The sequence below is a fragment of the Triticum aestivum genome, chromosome 4A, assembly GCF_018294505.1.
Source record: "Triticum aestivum cultivar Chinese Spring chromosome 4A, IWGSC CS RefSeq v2.1, whole genome shotgun sequence".
In the NCBI taxonomy this organism is placed as follows: domain Eukaryota; kingdom Viridiplantae; phylum Streptophyta; class Magnoliopsida; order Poales; family Poaceae; genus Triticum; species Triticum aestivum.
This window is the reverse complement of record NC_057803.1, coordinates 463,231,418-463,238,049: the sequence shown is the minus strand read 5'-3', so window position 1 is coordinate 463,238,049 and position 6,632 is coordinate 463,231,418. Positions and strand designations below refer to the sequence as shown.

The 6,632-nt window shown below is 44.9% G+C and overlaps 1 pseudogene; it reads left to right on the top strand.

Annotated features, from left to right (window-relative positions):
* The first annotated feature begins 2,328 nt into the window (after positions 1 to 2,328).
* On the top strand, positions 2,329 to 4,593 carry LOC123082083 (uncharacterized; annotated as a pseudogene).
* The last annotated feature ends 2,039 nt before the right edge of the window (positions 4,594 to 6,632 follow it).

The following is a 6,632-nucleotide window of genomic DNA, read 5'->3' as shown; positions in this document are numbered from 1 at the left end:
GTTCATTGAATTTGAAAACTAGTTCATCTAATTTTAAAAAAGTCAATGATTTTGAAAAAAAATTCATCAAAATTGAAAAAATGTTCATCGGTTTTCAAAAAAGTTCACCGAATTTGAAATTTTTTTCACCAATTTGGGAAAAAGTGCACAAATTTGAAAAAAGTTCATCAAATTTCAAAAAAAAATTAACATATTTACAAACAATTCAATGAATCAGGATGAAAAAGAAAATAGAAAACGGAAAAGGAAAAAAGGAAAACGAAAAATGAAAAAAATAAAAAATAAAAAGGGAGGAAACTGGCTAAGCGGGAGAATATATAACAAATAAAAGAGAAAGTTCTCATTGTACAGATCCCGCTATGATGGCGCAGAGGTTACTCCAACAAAAACTTCATCAGAGGCGCGCGTGTTCGAATCACCACAAGAGCGTGTCAATCTTTTTGCGGAATTAAAACACAGAGAAGAAATTGGGCCGGCCCATCGCGGGAGTGCTGCAGGCGCCGGTTTGCGAAAAGAACTAAAACCGGCGCATGTGGCGTTAAATAGGAAATGCCAGCCTTATATAGGATTCACCTTCCTAACCGGGCCAGGCTTAGGTGCCTGTGGGCATGCTCATTTGCTCACTCTATATTCCGCGCATTACAAGAGAAAAAAGGATTTGCCGTAAAGAAGGCCTAGCACAATTTTTCTTCGTTATCATCCTTCTCTGATATTTCCGGGAGCAACTAGTTAACGAGCGCTCCTTCGGGAGTCTCGTAACGATCAGCGTCACTTGACGCTCTCAGCCATTCGCCACGTGTCGCGTTCTGGACGCTCCCTCCGGATTTTATTTTTTTTATTTCTTCGCACACGTTTTCGGCTTTTTAAACGGGTTTTTTTCAACGTTTTGATTTTCCCACGGTCTTCTTTAGCTTTTGATCAAAAAAATTCAGAAATTTTTTTTCGCGAAAAAATACGTTTTCTGAGAGGCACGGTTGTGCTTTAGCGAGAGTCACGGCCGTGTCTTTCGGAAGCGAAAAAAAAACGTGTTGTCTGTATTTTTTCTTTCGCGAGAGTCACGGTTTTGCTTCATCGAGAGGCACAGTTGTGCTTTCGCGAGAGTCACGGCCGTGCCTCTAGGAAAGGGAAAAACAAAACGTGTTTTCTGTTTTTTTTTCTTTCACAAGAGTCACGAAAAACCCAAACCGGGAGCATGGGTTTTTTCCTTTCCGAAAAGGCACGCCGTGCCTCTCACGAAATCACAACCATGCCTCCCGCGGGAAATAAAACCGTGACTCTCGCGAAAAAAAGAAGAAGAGAAAACACGTTTTTTTCCCGTTTCCGAGGAGGCACGGCCGTGACTCTCGTGAAAGCACAACCGTGACTCTTTCGGAAGTAAAACCGTAGCTCCCGCGAAAGAAAAAAATAGAAAACACATTTTTTCCCTTTCCGAGAGGCACAACCATGCTTCTCCCGAAAGCAAAATCGTGACTCTCGCGAAAGAAAAAAAAATAAAAAACGCGTTTTTTTCGTTTCCGAGAGGCACGACCGTGACTCTCGCGAAATCACACCCGTGCCTCTCGCGTAAGCAAAACCGTGACTCTCATGAAAGAAAAGAAAAAGAAAACGCATTTTTTCGCGCAAAATATTTTTTTCCTAAATTTTTTTTGATTGAAAAGCTAAGGAAGACTAGTGAAAAACCAAAAAGTAAAAAAAAAACGTTGAAAAAGCCGAAAACGCGTGCAGAAAAATAAAAATAAAATAAAATCCAGAGAGAGTTTCCAGAGCGCAACACGTGACGAATGACTGAAAGCGCGTCAAGTGACGCTGATCATTGCGAGACTCGCGAAAAAACGCTAGTTAACTACTCCCTCCGTTCCTAAATACTTGTCTTTCTAGACATTTCAAATGACTACTATATACGGATGTATGTAGACATATTTTAGAGTGTAGATTCACTCATTTTGCTCCGTATGTAGTCATTTGTTGAAATGCCTAGAAAGACAAGTATTTAGGAACGGAGGGAGTAGTTGCTTTGGTATCATCCTTCTCTGGTGAGACAGGCTCGGATTTGTTATGAATTCATAGGCGGGCCCAGTACGTATCCGTGCCGTTTCCGTGGTCCTCAATCGACCTCTCCTTGTAGGCTTTCGTGCCGGTTCCGTGGCCCTCAATCTACCAAACCAAACGTGCGCATATAAGGGACCGGTCGCACCACACTACTCGCTGCGCCCGCTCTGTCCCGCCGTCTCCGTCTCCGGCCACCCAAGCCCTTCCTTCTCGCCGGAGAGAGAGAGAGAGAGAGAGAGAGAGGGAGGGAGGGAGGGAGGGAGGGAGGGGGAGGGAGAGGGAGAGGGAGAGAGTTCGTGCCAAGAATCCATGGCGACTGCGGGCCTGCTGCGGAGGGAGAAGGAGCAGTTCGGCTCTTCCCCCTTCACTGGACAGACGACGATCGAAAGCAAGATCCAGGCCCTGGAAGACCACATTGGCGCCACCAAGGTACGTACATGGTTTGTTAAGTTAACAATGTCAAAACTCGATGGCGCGTGAACGTAATTGGAGCAAAAGTAACAACTCGATGGAGTTAACACTCATGTAGTATTTACATACAGTTGCAGTTGATTGATTCGTGTGCGTCAGGAATATGCTGCTTATTAACAAATGCCAAAACGCACCGTATATGAATAATGTGCAGGTTAGCAACAGGAGATCGTGCCGGTGGCTCAACGACCGGCTGCTGCTGGAGCTGGTCCCCCGTCTTGGCGCCGACGAGATCAAAGGCCTCTTCGCTCCGCCACCATGGGGTAATCCATCAGTCAGTCAAACAAATAAATTCTGGTCCATAGCCGACCTCACAGCTCAATTCTAATACTATGTATATTCTGATCGATCATGTGCATGCGCATGCGCGCTTGTTATGTAGGTGAGGAGCTGCCCCTGTCTGCATTCTGCATGACAAGTTCTGCTGCTGCATGGGATGTCTTCAGGACCATCGACATGGATGTTCAGGTATGCCGCCATATACTGGAGTAGAATACAGTATATACCAGGCCCAGATGCATGGATGCAGAGATAAATTATAGTACTAAGATGTGTGTCTTATCTTCATGGGTCATTTACAGTTGACAAATTTTAATGGTGTCTAGGCAAACTTGTTGCAATTTCACATGAGACAATCATGCGCGGATCGGAAGAGCAGTCGTCTGGACGAAGACGAGGAGATTGCGCTGAACGCTTGGCACCGTATCGGTCGCCAGACAAGAGAAGTTATCAAGAGGAACTTCCTGCCTGACCTGCTTCGGATGTACGAAGTATGTGTACCGTCTTGTGTCTTCTACTGAACCTATGTTTTCTGTTTTCTCAACCAAATATATAGTACGTACAATGCATTTTCAGCTCTGTGTGTGACCATGCTTAGGAAGATAGTAGTACAACACATGTAGCTAGTGTCCTTTGAAAACTCTGAAATCTTTCAGCAATGTCACCCAAAGTAACTGCAGTAGTTACCCAATTGGAGTAAATTACAGTAGTTATCCAACTGGAAGCCATGTGCGGATGTGCGCATGTCTATATGAAAAAACTGGAAGCCATGTGCATATTTCAGTGTCAGTGTTGATTCCATGGTTGTTTAGTATAGTTTTTTTTTGCGGGGAGGTTAACAGTAAAGTGTCTCGGATTCAATTTGGCAGGAACGAGTGAGGGCCTTCATCCAAGACACGAGGGACTTGCTTGCACTCGATGTCCAGGACCCATTCCAGAGGCTGCTCCTACACGGCGTGTGCGAGGTAACTAAAAACATCTGACGAAAGCCGTGTAAAATTCAAGACTTCATAATTTGGACAGTCGCCACTTCATAATTTGGAGTACTACGTAGCGTCGATTGATTTTGAAGGCTAGCCTACTTGTATCAATCATCAATCTAAAATAAGAAGTTAATTTGTGTGCCTGCAGTTCTACAATGTGGCAGGAGCAGCACCGTGAGAGAGTACGGCGAGGACAGGCTGTGGAAGACGACGACGATCAGGAAGAAACCAGGCACGGGCGATCCACCCAGTATCACGTTGGTTGACTTCCTGACAAGGAAGAAGAATGGGTGCCACTGAAATTTCATTTTGTGCCACTAGCTAGCACCTTCCTTCCTTTGAGATCAGGCACGGGCGCTCCATCCAGGAAGAAGTGGTTGTGCTTGATTTGTACTGGTATGCTAGCTAGCCATCTATACTCCTTAATTTGAAGTGCTACTTAATCACTGGAGTAGTAGCTTATTTGATGATTACTACAGTATATGACACTACTAGCTGTACTATGATTGTCGGTCTTTGTCGTTTCATACATGGATGGATCTGGGTTGTAGTACTACGCACACTAGCTGCTACACGACCGCGCTGCTGGCAACAGTGTTTACATCAGTGATTAAGTAAATGGTCTGCGTATACATGGCGTACTGCCAACGTACTACTGTACGTGCTTGCTGTTTTCTGTTTTTGAGGTCAGTGTACGAGTCCCGAATAAAAAGATCAGTGTACGCGTATGAGGCCCGCGTATCCTCGGAAGGCCCTTTTGAGAGGCTGTAAGAGGAGAGACTGGACCAGCTGGGCTCTCGAGTGTAAACGTAGATGACGGAGGCCGATGTAAAGAAGAAAATTTCTCAAAAAAAATGTAAAAAAGAAAAGATAGGCCAGAAAGGCCGAGAGTTGGAGTGTTTACAATAAACTACCACTTTAGGCCTTGTTTGGCACAATGGGTTTTCAAACCCCCAAAAGGGCTGGGGATTATTAGGGATTTGGTGAATCCCTCCCTTGCACCAAATCCCCTGAAATCCCCGCTCTTCCCCAACCTCTTCCAGCCCGAATCCTCTTTCTCTAAAATTTACTTGTTTGGTCACAACCATGATGGGGAGAGAAGAAACCCTAGGGAAGGGTACGAGAGGGGAGGGGAGGTGGGGGTGATGGCATACCCTAGAAGCCTTTTGGCGGTTCGGTCTCCTTGTGGCTGGTAGGAGACACCGGCGTGTAGGTGGCTAGCGGAGGGTCTTTCTTACGGACGCCTCACGTCGAGCGAGCAAGGGCCAAGCTGCGAGGCAACCCTTGATGCGTGAAAGCCGCGTGGAATAGGGCGGATTGAAAGGGAATTTTGAGGCCGGCCCGACATAAGCTCTTTACACCAAATACAGGCTTGCGGATTTTAGGGGCTTTTGAGCCCAAGAGAGAAAATCCTCTAAAAGCCTCCCCGAGCACAGTGTGCCAAACAAGGCCTTAGGGTTTTTTGTCCCCTAGAACTATCTTTTTTTAAAGTGACCGAAAACTACCATAAGTTGCTAATTTTCTGACTAAAACGTAGATGACGTTCTAGTCACAAAATTTCTCAAAAGATAGGCGAGAAAGGCCGAGAGTTGGAGTGTTTATAATAAACTACCACTTTAGGGGTTTTTGTCCCCTATAACTACCATTTTTAAAAAGTGACCGAAAACTATCATTTTTTAAAAAGTGGCCGAAAACTACCAGAAGTTGCTAATTTTCTGACTAAAAACTACCAAGTCAGCCTAGTGACCATTTCAAGCGATTTAAATGCGTTTCCGACAAGACCAGCCCACCTATCAGGGTGACGGGCTGCCTAACGGCTAACGGTCACCAGGCTAACTTGGTAGTTTTTAGTCACAAAATTAGCAACTTCTGGTAGTTTTCAGTCACTTTTTAAAAAGTGGTAGTTCTGGGGACAAAAATCCCTAAAGTGGTAGTTTTTTGTCAAACACTTCTGAGAGTTGGGTTACTCGAAATTTTGTTGGTACAGAGCCAGGAGGAAACAGAGGCAACAACCTCTCGTTGGTGTTAGTGTCAAAAATGGCAGAGAATGTGGAACCAAGAGCGAAGAATTGGTTGTTTGATTTGAACGTGAATCTTGATCATAGTACGTTCACAACAATGGTGGTGACTCTTTGGTCTATATGGTATGCAAGGAGACCGGCAATATATGAAGGTATATTCCAGTCACCACAACAGACCTCATCTTTTTTGAGCACATACATCAATGAAGTGGGTCAGCTCGCAAAGCCAGGTGACCCAGTAGTTATCACAACGGTGGTTACCTCCGCCGGAGGGGGTAATGAAGATGAATGTGGATGGGGCATTAGCTCGTAATCGGCACGGTGGTGCAGTGGCAGCTATCTGCCAAGACCACATGGGGGTGTACTTAGGATCTTCGGTTGTGGTGGTTCGAGGTACCACTGATCCGGCAGTGCTGGAAACTTCTGCATGCAGGGAAGCGCTGACACTAGCAAAGGATCTGAATTCTCAAAGACTGGAGGTGGCATCGGATTGTCTAGGAGTGGTGAACAATATAAATTTTGGGACATGAGGTCCTCACTCAGCAGTAATACGTGAAAATAATAGATCGTAGCAATAGCTTTTACTTCATCTTCTTTTGTCCATGAGCGTACAAATTGTTCGAAGCTTATAATTTCGTCAAATTTGCCTATAACTTAGGCTTAGGTAGACATATCTGGTTGGGCTCTCTACATGACCCATCACGTGTACCTATGAACATTCTTATTGATGAAAAATGTGGCGGGATTTCTAAAAAAAAAAACTCTCATTGGTCTGCTTTAAAAAATACCTCTCGTTGGTCGGGCCTGGCATCCGGTGCTTTGCTTGCAC